The following is a 12719-nucleotide window of genomic DNA, read 5'->3' as shown; positions in this document are numbered from 1 at the left end:
CTCCGGAAATTCGTGGAAGAAGAACCTAAGGAGTGGGACCGAGCCCTGCCGGCACTCCTGTTTGCAATAAGGGAAGTACCCCAAGCCTCCACAGGGTTCTCCCCGTTCGAGCTCCTGTACGGTAGGCAGCCCAGGGGGATCCTGGATATAGTGAGAGAGGCCTGGGAGGCGCAGGAGACCCGAGTACAAGGGACAGTACAGTATGTCCTGAGGCTCAGGGAAAGGCTACGTCGGGTAGGCGAGTTCGCCAAACGCAACCTGGAGGAGGCGCAGGGGAAGCAGGCCCGCTACTATAACCAGAATGCCCGGTTGCGCACCTTTCAGCCCGGGGATAGGGTTCTCCTCCTGTTGCCCGAACAATCCTCAAAACTGTTAGCTAGTTGGCAGGGCCCCTTCGAGGTGATCAGGAGAGTCGGGGACGTGAACTATGAGATTAGGATGCCCGGGAAACGGAAGACAACCAACATTTATCACGTCAACCTGCTGAAAGCGTGGCGGTCCCGGGAGGCCCTGGCGGGGTGGGGCTCGGAGCCGAGGGAAGGAGAGGTGGCCACACGGCCCCACCTGGGCCTAGGCCTCACACCAGGGCAGAGCAGGGGACTACAAGAAACCTTGTGGAGGTTCTCTCAGGTCCTGACAGAGACGCCAGGACGGACCGACCTGGTCCAGCACCCCATCGTGACCACACCCGGTCGCCCTGTGAGGGAGCCGGTCAGGCCACTGCCCAGGAAACTGTGGGGGACGGTACGTGACGAGGTGGACAAGATGCTGCGGTGGGAGGTGATCGAAGAATCCCGCAGCGCGTGGAGAAGTCCCATCGTACTGGTCCCTAAGAAGGATGGCACCACCCGATTCTGCATCGATTTCAGAAAGGTCAACGCGGTGTCTGTGTTCGATGCCTACCCAATGCCGAGGATAGATGAGTTGCTGGAGCGGCTGGGGAATGCCCGATACTTGTCCACTATCGACCTATCGAAAGGGTACTGGCAAATCCCACTGACGGAGGAGGCCCGCGAGAAAACCGCATTCTCCACGCCGTTCGGCCTATACCAATTTAAACGGATGCCCTTCGGCCTCCATGGCGCCGCTGCCACGTTCCAGAGGCTAATGGACCAAGTGCTCCGGCCGCACGGGGCATACGCAGCGGCCTATATCGACGATATAGTCATCTTCAGCGCAACTTGGGCCGAGCACCTTCGGCAAATAGAGGCAGTATTATCCTCCCTTCAGGAGGCCGGGCTCACCGCTAACCCCGCGAAGTGTCAGTTTGGCCAGCGGGAGGTGTCGTACTTGGGGTACACGGTGGGGGGAGGACAGATACGACCCCAAATCGGGAAGATGGAGGCATTACGAAATTATCCCCCCCCGAGCACGAAGCGCCAGGTCCGGCAGTTTTTGGGGCTCGCCAGTTATTATAGACGTTTTGTGCCCGACTTCGCGTCCGTGGCGGCCCCATTGACGGACCTAACCAGGAACGCGGCCCCTAAGAGGGTGCGGTGGGACCCCGAGTGCGCCCAGGCCTTTGAGACTCTAAAGCAGAGGCTAACTCGAGCCCCCGTACTGGCGCAGCCCGATTTTTCCCGCCCATTCATTTTGCAGACGGACGCCTCCGAGCGCGGGCTCGGTGCGGTATTGTCCCAGGGGGAAGGAGAGGAAGAACATCCTATAGTATATGTGAGCCGCAAGCTACTCCCGCGGGAGCAGCAGTATTCAACGATAGAGAAAGAGGCTTTGGCGGTTAAGTGGGCTGTTGACATGTTACGATATTATCTCCTAGGCAGTACGTTCACGGTGGTGACCGACCACGCACCCCTCCGGTGGCTCCAGGCTATGAAAGACGCCAACCCCCGCATCCAGAGGTGGTACCTGGCGCTGCAGCCCTACCGGTTTAAAGTGAGCCACCGGGCGGGGAAAGACCACGGGAGCGCAGACTTTTTCTCCAGAATACCCGAGGAGATCCCAGAGACACGAGGGGAGGAGCAGGCGAACCTGGAGGGGGAGGTGTGTGACGGGGCGCGCCGCCCCCACACCCCGTCCGGCGGCCCGCCCCGCACTCGGCCCGCGGTCGCGCTGTCCCTCCTGGGCGCCACCCAGGGAGCGCGGCGGCACTGCGAGGCCTGTTCCCTGGCCGCGGCCCGGATAGCGGGCGGCGCGGCGGAGGCGGGGCTGCGTCCGGACGGCAACGTAGGGCAGGGGCGGAGCCTCGGCGGCGTGACGGCTGATGTCACCGGGCACACGCGCATGGCGGGGGCGGAGCCTGGTGACGTGGCGCGTTGCGTCGCCCGGGCCGGACGCCGGCGGGGAATTCAAAAGGGGGAAGGAGCAGAAGGAAAGGGGGAGAGCACGGAGGAGCGAGAAGGAGAGGAGGGAGACGGAGAGCGAGTGAAGGAGGAAGGAGCGGACAAGGAGGAGAGAGCGGAGGCGGGAGAAAGAGTGGAGGAGGAGAGGAGAGGGGAACAGAGGAGGAAGGAGGCACAGGGCACTGGAGGAGAGGCACGCAGCACGAGGAGGAGGGGAGCGGAGGAGCACAAGTGGTGAGAGGGACGTCAAAAGGGGGGCGAACAGATTCACGGCGGGAAGCAGGACTGGCTCCCGCGTTACACTAATGTACATGCTGACCTAAGTTCAGGACCGGGTGAAAGTTGACAGCATGAAGAATAGTAGGGACTATCCTGTTCTCTAGACCAGAGCGACTCTCAGCCAGCACAAAACAGGAGGGTTTATTGAGCTTTGAATGCAGCAGAGGATCTCTCAGGCCTGGGCCCTCAGCCCTGCACGTCAGTGTTCCCTGAAGCTAGGTGAACCCTGCCTGCTCTGCTCTCTGTCCTGAACAGCCCAATAGTCTTCCAGCCAAGCCTCCAGTAACCTGAGCAACAGCCCCTCCCCAGTCCATTGTCTCTCTCCAGGTTACAGGGTTGCTCTTCTCCACTTCCCTGTCCTCCATCCAATGTTCTCCCCTTGCTGAAACCAGCTGGGTCAGTCGCCAGGGTCCCCCTCTGCAGCCCATTGTCTGTTGTCTGGCCAGAACTAGTTGTGTCTTCTGAGCAGGGCCAGGGTCACCAGGGCACCAGACACTGGGGCTCCAGTTCTATGCTGTTCTCTGAAACTACAGACTCCCTCTTCCCTTGTCACATTTAACCAGTAACATCCCAGGGACACTGAGAGCCCCCTCTGCTTATAGCCCCCCTTTAAACTCCCACATCTCCCCAGTTCCTCACATCCCAACAGAGTCAGCCCATGAACCTAGGCGAACTAGGCAGTTGCCTAGAGGGCCACTGGCCTGGACGCCCGATGATGACGTCATGGGGCACCGGGACACCCCATGATGACGTCATGGCCATTGATGGCCGTACAGGCGGGGATGCCAATTGCACCGTCTGTCTGGGGCCAGTTGCCACAGCTGCTCCTGCAGCCCAACAATAATATTTTGATATTTGGTAACATACAGGAACCATTTTGCAGTTTGACAAACTAAAGCACAATCCCCTTTCTCCCAAAGAAACACACAGATCACCAAAACTTCACTCCTAGACTGAGTGCTACTATAGGACAACACAGCTGTATCAAAAGAAAACACTATAACACCACTAGAGAGCTGTCTACATGCAAAGAAATTGCATCATAACCTTGACCTCAGGTAAATAGACTGGATCTTAATGGCTTCAACACCTTTAATAAGCCAGAGGAGTATTGCTTAAGTGTGTGCATTCCCACAGCTCCAAAGGCACTTGAATTACAGTTTGGTTGAATGGCTCTCAGCACCCCCATCATGCACATTGCTACAGCACCCTGTTTGCACCAGCAGTGAATCTGACCTATAGACTTGGAATTAGTGAGAAATGCAGGAGCTCAGTTGCAGTGAAAATAGAGGACTAAATGTGGATTTGGAAGCTTAGCTTTAGGCAGCCTGGTCTGAGAGTTTTGCCCTTGTGCTATAAAAAACAAAACCTTGACTAACACATGGCTGCTGCGGCATTTAACTTTTCATTATTACCTGGGGATGTTAGATAGTAATTGAATAGTTGTGAAGTTGCATCAGATTTTAGCGGTTATATGACTATTTGAGAGTCATGACTATTCAATAGTCAGAGGCAGCAGAGTGGGGTGGCAGCAGCCCCTGTCTGTGGGGGGGGGGGGGGTCCAAGCTCCTCCCAGACAGAGGCTGTGTCAGCACAGAGAAGCCTCTTTCCAAATGCAGCTCGCCCCCTGCTGGACAGGGTCTGCTGCTGCGGAGCAGCCTCTGTCTGCGATGAGCCTGGACCCATAACAAACAGAGGGTACTTTACAGCCACCTCCTCTGCCCCCCTTCCTCCATGCCAAAAAAGGAAGCAGTGTGGGGCGTGGAGAGCAGACGGTTCTGCGGAGCCATTGCTGGGGGGACCCAACTTTTAAGCTGGCTCTCCCTCCCCACTGGCTCCTGCCTCCCTCACCAGCCTCTGTAGGAGGCAGCTGTGGGGGGGAGCATGTAGATCCGCAGAGCAGGCATGAGCAGAGAGCCAGCTTAAAAGCTGGCTCCCCATGCATATAGGTTCTTGCCTGCCCCCCTCACCCTCTGTCTATCAGAGGCAGCAGCATGGGGTGGGGGAGCAGGCAGATCTGGTGCTCATGGGAAGCCAGGTTAAAGCCGGATCCCCATGGGCATGGGTTCCTCCCTCACCCTCTTCCCCTTGCTGTGTCAGTTTTCAGGGAACACTGGTCACAGGGCCAGATTTTCAGAGATGTTAGCGCTTACTGCTCCCATAAATGTCAAAGGAGTTCTCAGCATCTCTGGGCAGGCCCGGACACAAGAATTTCTGTATATGTTGCATTTGTAAAAGTGAACCACAAGGATATGAATTCCCCCCCATGATCTCCCAAGTAAGTAAGAAAATCAGCCCCAGCCTTCCCCTGGCTGGCCAGAGCATGGGGGAGGGAAGGCCCGGGCTGCATACTGCTCCTGCATTCCCCTGGCCGGTTGGAGCATACTTACTTTCACACCCTTTGTGCCCCCCTGCATATGGGCCTGCTGAGGATAGGCTGTAATGTCTGTATTTTCAAAAGAACTCAGCATGTTGAGCACTTAGTTCTTCTGAAAATCTGGGCCTAAGATTAAGGCATCAATTTAAGGTATATTCCATGAAACGCAGAATGTACACAGTGAAGCTTTGTGAACATTGCTCTTGAGACCCGAAACTTAAAGTTAATGAGAAGCTGTATACCCATGAGGAATATTCTAGAACCAATGTGTGTATGTTTTCCTTTATAGCCATTCATCTCTTTGCACTCCAAACAAACAAACAAACAAAACCAATAGAGTTTATGGTGATGAAGGTGATGAAATCATTTCCTTTGTGAAGTAAATGTAGAGCTGCTGAAGGAATTCCCAGATTTCTTCGTTTTAGTCTTAATAAAAGATATATTCTTCTTCTGTAGGGTTTTATGTTAATAGTTAGGACAAATGCAGCACTGAATCCCACTTCAGCACACACATTTCAGCAGTAGTTAATATTATCTGTTGAGAACCTTTCATCTGAATCCAATTAACTAAGAATGGAGGATCTTTCAGCTGATGCTTTTGAGATTCCTCAAAATTCAAAATGAATATTTGTATACTTGTTGTATTTAAACAAAGTCCATCTCTGAAAAGAAGGGTAAAACTCTCCACACATGGAAAGCTGGGTTTTTTTACATCAGTGCTCCTGCTCGTATCCTCCCATTCATTGCATGTAATTAGCTTCTTAATTGCATCTCTTTAAAACACAATATAGACAGGGTGAGCAACCTCTAGGTAGTGAGAATAGTGCAATACAATTTCCAGTCAAATGTGTTTTCTGTTACCCAAGTGTTATCAAGATTGCAATAATGAACTCACTGAGATACTTTCCATCAAGGACTATTAAAGCAATGCCCAGGATGGCTCATTTCCTGAAGCATTTCTCACTCTTAAAAGGCGATCGTTCTGCTATTTGCATTTGAAGGAAGTTTAGTCAATTTAGGCCGAAGGGTGAAGGCAGGAATTGTGGATGTTACCAGATTTCAAGCACAGGGATGAACTACCTTGGGTTTTAGGAGACCCAGATTCAATTCCTTGCTTGGCTGCAGTAGGAAGATGAGGGTCTGAAACATAAGCCCTGTATCACAGGCCGGGTATGAGGCCTGAGGTCTAGACAGCAATGATCAAGATTTTGCTAATATAAAGCAAAGTTAAGCTGTAAGAGGCAGACCCTGCTCACAGAAATTGACAAGAACGGGGCTGATATTACGGAAATATTCATACCTAAAAGGTACTAGACACAGACTGTAAGCACATTCCAGAGGGGTCATAACAGAACACCTCATTAAGAAACATCTTAGTAATAACAACACACACCCCACACATAACATACATATTGACCCAGGTTCAGCATTGGGTCTAAATTGACAGCGTGATGGATAGTAATGGAAACCCCCCTTCTGTGAGGCAAGGGGTGTAACTAGCTAACAGAGGGTGGCAACCTGATACATCAGGAGTGACGTGTAACTTGTTTATACCCATGTATAAAAGTGCACCCCAAAGGGTGATCGTTGACTGACTGTGGGGGCACTGAAATCTAGAGTCCTTAGCTGGATGTTAGTCCATTGTCACAGCTTACATAGGTGTAGTGGCGTAGTGGTGAGTCTGTTCACTGACAAATATTATTGTATGTCCCCTGGCAATAAATCTACTCGGGTGCTTTTGATCCTTATCTGATTTGTGGTCTCTGGAGTCTGTCATGTTAACTACTTACGTTAAACGGGAACACATACAGCCAAAAGTTTATCATCATTGACGGAGTAGAGAACCTGTCAGGAACCCATCAGGATGACTGCACCTCACTGACAACAGCTGCTGAGTTCCTGAGTGGCCGGGGCCAAGTCATTTAGACCCAGATCCTCAAAAAAGTATTTAGGTGCCTAAGTTTCATTAAATCAATGGTCCAGGAATACCTTTGAGGATCTGTGTCTTTGTACCTCAGTTCCCCTTGTGAACAATGGAACTATCAGCACTTCCCTACTTTCCTGGAACGTTAGGAGGATGTCTATAGCGTGAGGTGCTTGAGTACTGTGGCAATGTGGGCCATAAAAGTTCCGTCCATAGCTCAATTCACTTTGAATTCAAAAAGCAACTCTGGAACTTGTTTTCCTGCTGTGATAGGTGATTGTAATTTTGCAAACATATCACAGATGTGACAGCAGTTGATAGGACAAATAATTCCCTTAGGGTATGTCTACACTACAAAGTTAGTTTGAACTAACGGACGTTAGTTCGAACTAACTTTCATAGGCGCTACACTAGCGCTCCGTTAGTTCGAACTTAATTCGAACTAATGGAGCGCTTAGTTCGAACTGGGTAATCCTCATTCCACGAGGATTAAGCCTAGTTCAAACTTGCTACAGGCAGTCCCCGGGTTACGTACAAGATAGGGACTATAGGTTTGTTCTTAAGTTGAATTTGTATGCAAGTCGGAACTGGTACATATTGTAGGGGAAACTCTAGCCAAACATTTCTCCAGAGCTCAGTTTTATTATCCCACACCTCACTTCCCTCAGTCCTTTATTCTCAAGCTGAGGTGTCTGCTGAGAAAAGCCGCTCCGCGTCTCCCTGGTCTGCTGGGGGGGGGGGGGGCGCTAGCTTCGCGTCTCCCTGGTCTGCTGGGGGAAGCAGCTAGTGCGGGGTTGCCTCACCCCGTTTGTAAGTAGGGATCCGATGTAAGTCGGATCCATGTAACCCGGGGACTGCCTGTAGTTCGAATTAAGGGCTGTGTAGACCCTTAATTCGAACTAGTGGGAGGCTAGCCCTCCCCAGGTTTCCCTGGTGGCCACTCTGGCCAACACCAGGGAAACTCGTTTGCCCCCCTCCTGGCCCCGGACCCCTTAAAGGGGCACGGGCTGGCTACGGTGCCCGTGCCAGGTGCAAACCTGCCAGCACCCAGCCAGCAGACCCTGCACCTGGCATGGCTCGAGCCACCCACCCGATGCCCCCCAGCCCTCCCCCTCCTCCCGGGACCAGGCTGGCGGCTCCCGGGAGCTTGCCCGGGACCGCAAGAGGCGAGCACCCGCCTGGACTAGTGCGGACATCGTGGACCTCGTCCACGATCTCCGCACTAGGCACAGGAAAGTGGCCGGCTAGGGCAGGTGTGCATGAAAATCAAGGGGGTCCACTGAGACCCCCGACCCTGAGCCCTGAGCTTACAATGGCCATACTGGGTCAGACCAAGGTCCATCTAGCCCAGTAGCCTGTCTGCCGACAGCGGCCAACCTTAGGGACCCTGGAGGGGATGGACCGAAGACAGTGACCAAGCCATTTGTCTCGTGCCATCCACAAACCTTGGGCAGGGACACCACTCCTACCCACTGGCTAATAGCACTCCATGGACCCAACCTCCATGACTTGATCTCATGTCCCTTTAAACTCTGGTCTAGTTCTAGCCTTCACAGCCTTCTGCAGCAAGGAGTTCCACAGGTTGACTCTTTGCTTTGTGAAGAACAACTTTCTGTTACTAGTTTGAAGCCTGCTACCCATTCCTTTCCTTTGGTGTCCTCTAGTCCTTCTTTATGGGAACTAATGAAGAACTTTTCTGTATGCACCCTCTCCACCCAACTCCTGCTTTTAGAGACCTCTATCCTGTCCCCCCTCCATCTCCTCTTTTCTAAGCTGAAAAGTCCCAGTCTCTTTAGCCTCTCTTCATATTGGACCTGTTCCCAACCCCTGATCATTGTAGTTGCCCTCCCCTCTCCCACCCTCTCTCTTCCCCTCTCCCACCTCCTTTTCCCAGTCTCCCCCAGTTTTGTTCAATAAAGACAGATTCCATTTTTGAACACAATTGTCCTTTATTTTGTACATCAAGAAAAGGGGCTAGGGAAGGGTAAGTGGAAGGAGGTGAGGGAGGAATGGGGTACGAACCCCCGATGGGGAGGACTGGGCTGGCTCTGCGGGCTTCTGGGTGTGGAAGCTCTCCTGCAGCCCCCCAATTGCCCCCTCTCCCCAGATGGCAGCCTGCGGCAAGTGCAGCCGGTCTGATGGCCGAGTGGTGTGATGTGCCCAGTGTGGGCACTCAGGGCACTCCAAGCCAGGACTGCTTTGCAAGCGGGGCACCCCTGAGAACTGTCTGTCCGGGGTGGGGGTCGGGTCCCTTTAAGCACAGCCCTCGGCTAGCCTGAGACAGCATCTCCACGCTCTAAGTCCTCCTCTGATGCCCTGCCGGCACTGCTTCCGGCCATCCTTAACCTCGGTTCAGGGTCCACTTAATGTGGAAGCGCTAGTTCGAATTAGCAAAACGCTAATTCAAACTAGTTTTTAGTTCTAGACGCGTTAGTTCGAATTAGCTTAGTTCGAATTAACTAATTCGAACTAAGTTAGTTCGAATTATAGCTGTAGTGTAGACGTACCCAGAGTTCCCCAAGTGGCCCTCAGTCACCTAAAAGGCAGATGGACACTATGGAAGGAACTGGAAGATGATAAAAAAAATGTATGATTTTTCAGGGGGCAGGTCCTGACAGGTGCAGGGTAAAAAGCAATGTATGCAGCATCCTGGCAACAAGGCAAATTAAGTAGCTGCTTCCACTGGGCCCTTGCCCAATATACACCTTTTTATCTATGCATTTGTTTCTGATGTATCTGCAGGCAGCTAGATACCTTTGGAAATCTTGGTGGTCACAGAGAGGGCTCTGGGGTACGTCTAGATTGTGGTTTCCTGGGATACCGGAGGTATCCTGGAAAAACTCCGTTGCATCCAGGGAATGCTTTTGCTGTTTTTTGTGGAAGAGCAAACATGCCCTTTTGGGGAGTCCTGTATTCCTTGTTCTATGAGGAATAAGAAATCCTCCAAAAGAGGAGGCTTTTCTGCTATTTGGCTCTGTCTAGTTGGGGCCAAATGGTAGAAAAGCCTCTTCTGGAAAAGCAATTGGAAAAAGCTACACAAATTGTGGAGCACAATTTGCGTAGCTTTTTTCGATAAAAGGCTATAGTGTAGACCCAGCCTAAGTTACCAACTGGGGGCTACACTTGCAGGGGAAGGACATGGGGAGCAGCAACAAGCGATGAGCTGACACCAAGCCACACAGATACAAACCATCTTCTTAATCTCCCAACACACACATAGCTCTCACTTTCTGTGCCATGTCGTCCATCAGAGACTAAACAAGCTACAAGTCAACCAGCTTTCTCCTTTTCATCCCCTCCCCACAGGTCTGAAACCCACTCTGGGTGTGGCAGGCAGGGCTGGTTAAGCTTACCACAGTTTGTTAATCTTTTCCAGTCTCTCTGGGTTTTGCATTCATCACAAACCCCTAGCACATCTGCGATAAGACTTTAAAATGCATAACAAAAATAATCAGATAAACTGGTCTATCTTTCCCCCTTTATTTCAACACAGAGAAAATTGGATCTAGGCACCCGTTTTACTGCTCCCTTTATACACAGGGGCTGTGTCTAGACTGGCCAGTTTTTCCGGAAAATCAGCTACTTTTCTGGAAAAACTTGCCAGCTGTCCACACTGGCTGCTTGAATTTCTGCAAAAGCACTGGCTTCCTACTGTAAGAAATCAGTGCTTCTTGCGGAAAAGCTTTGACGCTCCCGTTTGGGCAAAAGTCCCTTTTGCGAAAAACTGTTGCGCAAAAGGGCCAGTGTAGACAGCTCAGATTTGTTTTCCGCAGAAAAGCCCCGATCACCCTCATTTCTGCTTTTTTGCGGAAAAGCGCGTCTAGATTGGCATAGATGCTTTTCTGCAAAAAGTGCTTTTGCGGAAAAGCGTCCATGCCAATCTCGACACTCTGTTCCGAAAAGCTTTTAACGAAAAACTTTTCCGTTAAAAGCATTTCCGGAAAATCATGCCAGTCTAGACGCAGCCAGGCTTCATAATGGGATAAAGTATACACACTTAGGGAATGTCTACACAGCACTGTCATTTCAGAATAACTGACATTATTTTAAAATAACATGGTGCGCATTTACGTAGCAAGCTGTTATTTCGAAAATATGTTGAGCTGGAGGACTTATTACTCTGACTCCGGTAGCCCACATTTCATGAGGAGTAAGGGAAGTTGAAGGAAAAGTGTTCTTCCTTCAACTTCCTACTGTGTAGACAGTGCCAAAAGCCCAATTAAGATATTTCGATTTCAGCTATACAATTGACATAGCTGAAGTTGCATAGCTTAATTTGATTTTTGCCCTGCAGTGTAGACGTGCCCTCAGATTATTGTTTTGAAAAGATCATCCCAAACCACTGTTTGTCAGTCCTTCTCTAGAGAGCGTAAAATCTCTCTTTGTGGATCTTTCACAACATTTTCATATTCAGCAGCTTGCTCTGACAGTGTATTTATACTGCTGAATTGTCAAAATGTGGTTGGTTTACACATTTAAGACTTGATTCTTACTGACTGGCTAGTTGCACGCACTGTTTTCCAATGTATATGCAAAATTATCTTAATTGAATGCATGCCACTTGGCTCCAGCTCACAGTCAGGGTGGGCTGCAGCCTAACTGCATATTTGTGGTTTAGAAAGAAAAATATTTTAGACTTGACCATAAAGACTTGACCACTGCTAACATGACACAGTGAAAAAGAAGAGTTCTTCCGAATGAACAGCATAATGGAAGAATCAGAAGTGACAGAAGAATGTTAAGAATAAAATATTGCTTCCTCAATCATTCCCAATGAGCTTCAAGGTTTTTCTCTGTTCCAATAAGTGGACCAAGTGGACATCTTCACTCATCATCTGAGTTAAAAGGGATCTTCACACAGTGCACTAATTCCCTCGAGACTCCAAACTGCCCCACAGGAAAAGCTTGTTTCTTCTCGAAGAACTTGAGCTTTTTATATATCCCTTGTCTGGGGCATATGAGGAGGCAGTATATGCTGCTCCCAAAGTCCAGGATGGTTGCTGATGCTAGAACTGGCATGGGGCATAATAATAAGCAAAAATGTCCCATGCAAACAGAGGTCACACCTAAGCCTGAGAGCCAGAGCCTATTAATGGACTGCATACAGTGCAGTAGGAAAGGAGCCCCCAAATTATTGCTACAGGAGGCCAAGCAGGTAATATATCAGAGAGGGGTACCACAGAGTGTGTGAGAACTAATCTAGCTCAATGGTAGCCGTTCTAACTCAGTTGATAATGTCCACATAAGTGCAAAGGGCTTATGCTTATATGAAGTAGTACAAAGATTTACACCAGGGGTGAGGAACCTTTTTTGGGTCGGGGACCACTGACCCACAGAGAAATTAGCTGGAGGCTGCACACAAGTGAGAAGTAAAAAACAAGATAAAATGAAAAAAAAAACACAAATATTAAAACCCCCCAAACCCTCACAGATATGGCCTCCACCTGAGAAGGAGAAAAGACACTCCACACATTCTTCCTTGCATATCCCAGAGCCTAGGGGAGCCCAACCTAGTAGATTTTGAGTGGTCCGGCCCTGGGAAGGGTGGTTGGAGCACCAGCATGGGCTCCCCAATACTGGAGGGGGTCCTGACTCTTGGGGACTGGATCCAGATAAGCCAGGGGCTGCGTCTGGCCCCCACGCCTGAGGTTCCCCACCCCTGATTTAGACTTTCAGACAGACATCAGGAGGGGATTGCAAAAGCTTATGTCAGACTACTTCTGCTCCCACTGAAATCAAGGATAGAATTTCCATTGACTTTAATGCAAGCAGCTGGGTCAGTTTTGAAAATCCCACTCCATACATTATTACTGCTACCAAGGAATGATGAAATGACTAA

This window comes from Pelodiscus sinensis, chromosome 6, assembly GCF_052426305.1.
Source record: "Pelodiscus sinensis isolate ZL-2025 chromosome 6, ASM5242630v1, whole genome shotgun sequence".
Lineage (NCBI taxonomy): Eukaryota > Metazoa > Chordata > Testudines > Trionychidae > Pelodiscus > Pelodiscus sinensis.
The sequence above is the reverse complement of the archived record's forward strand: the minus strand, read 5'-3'. Positions refer to the sequence as shown.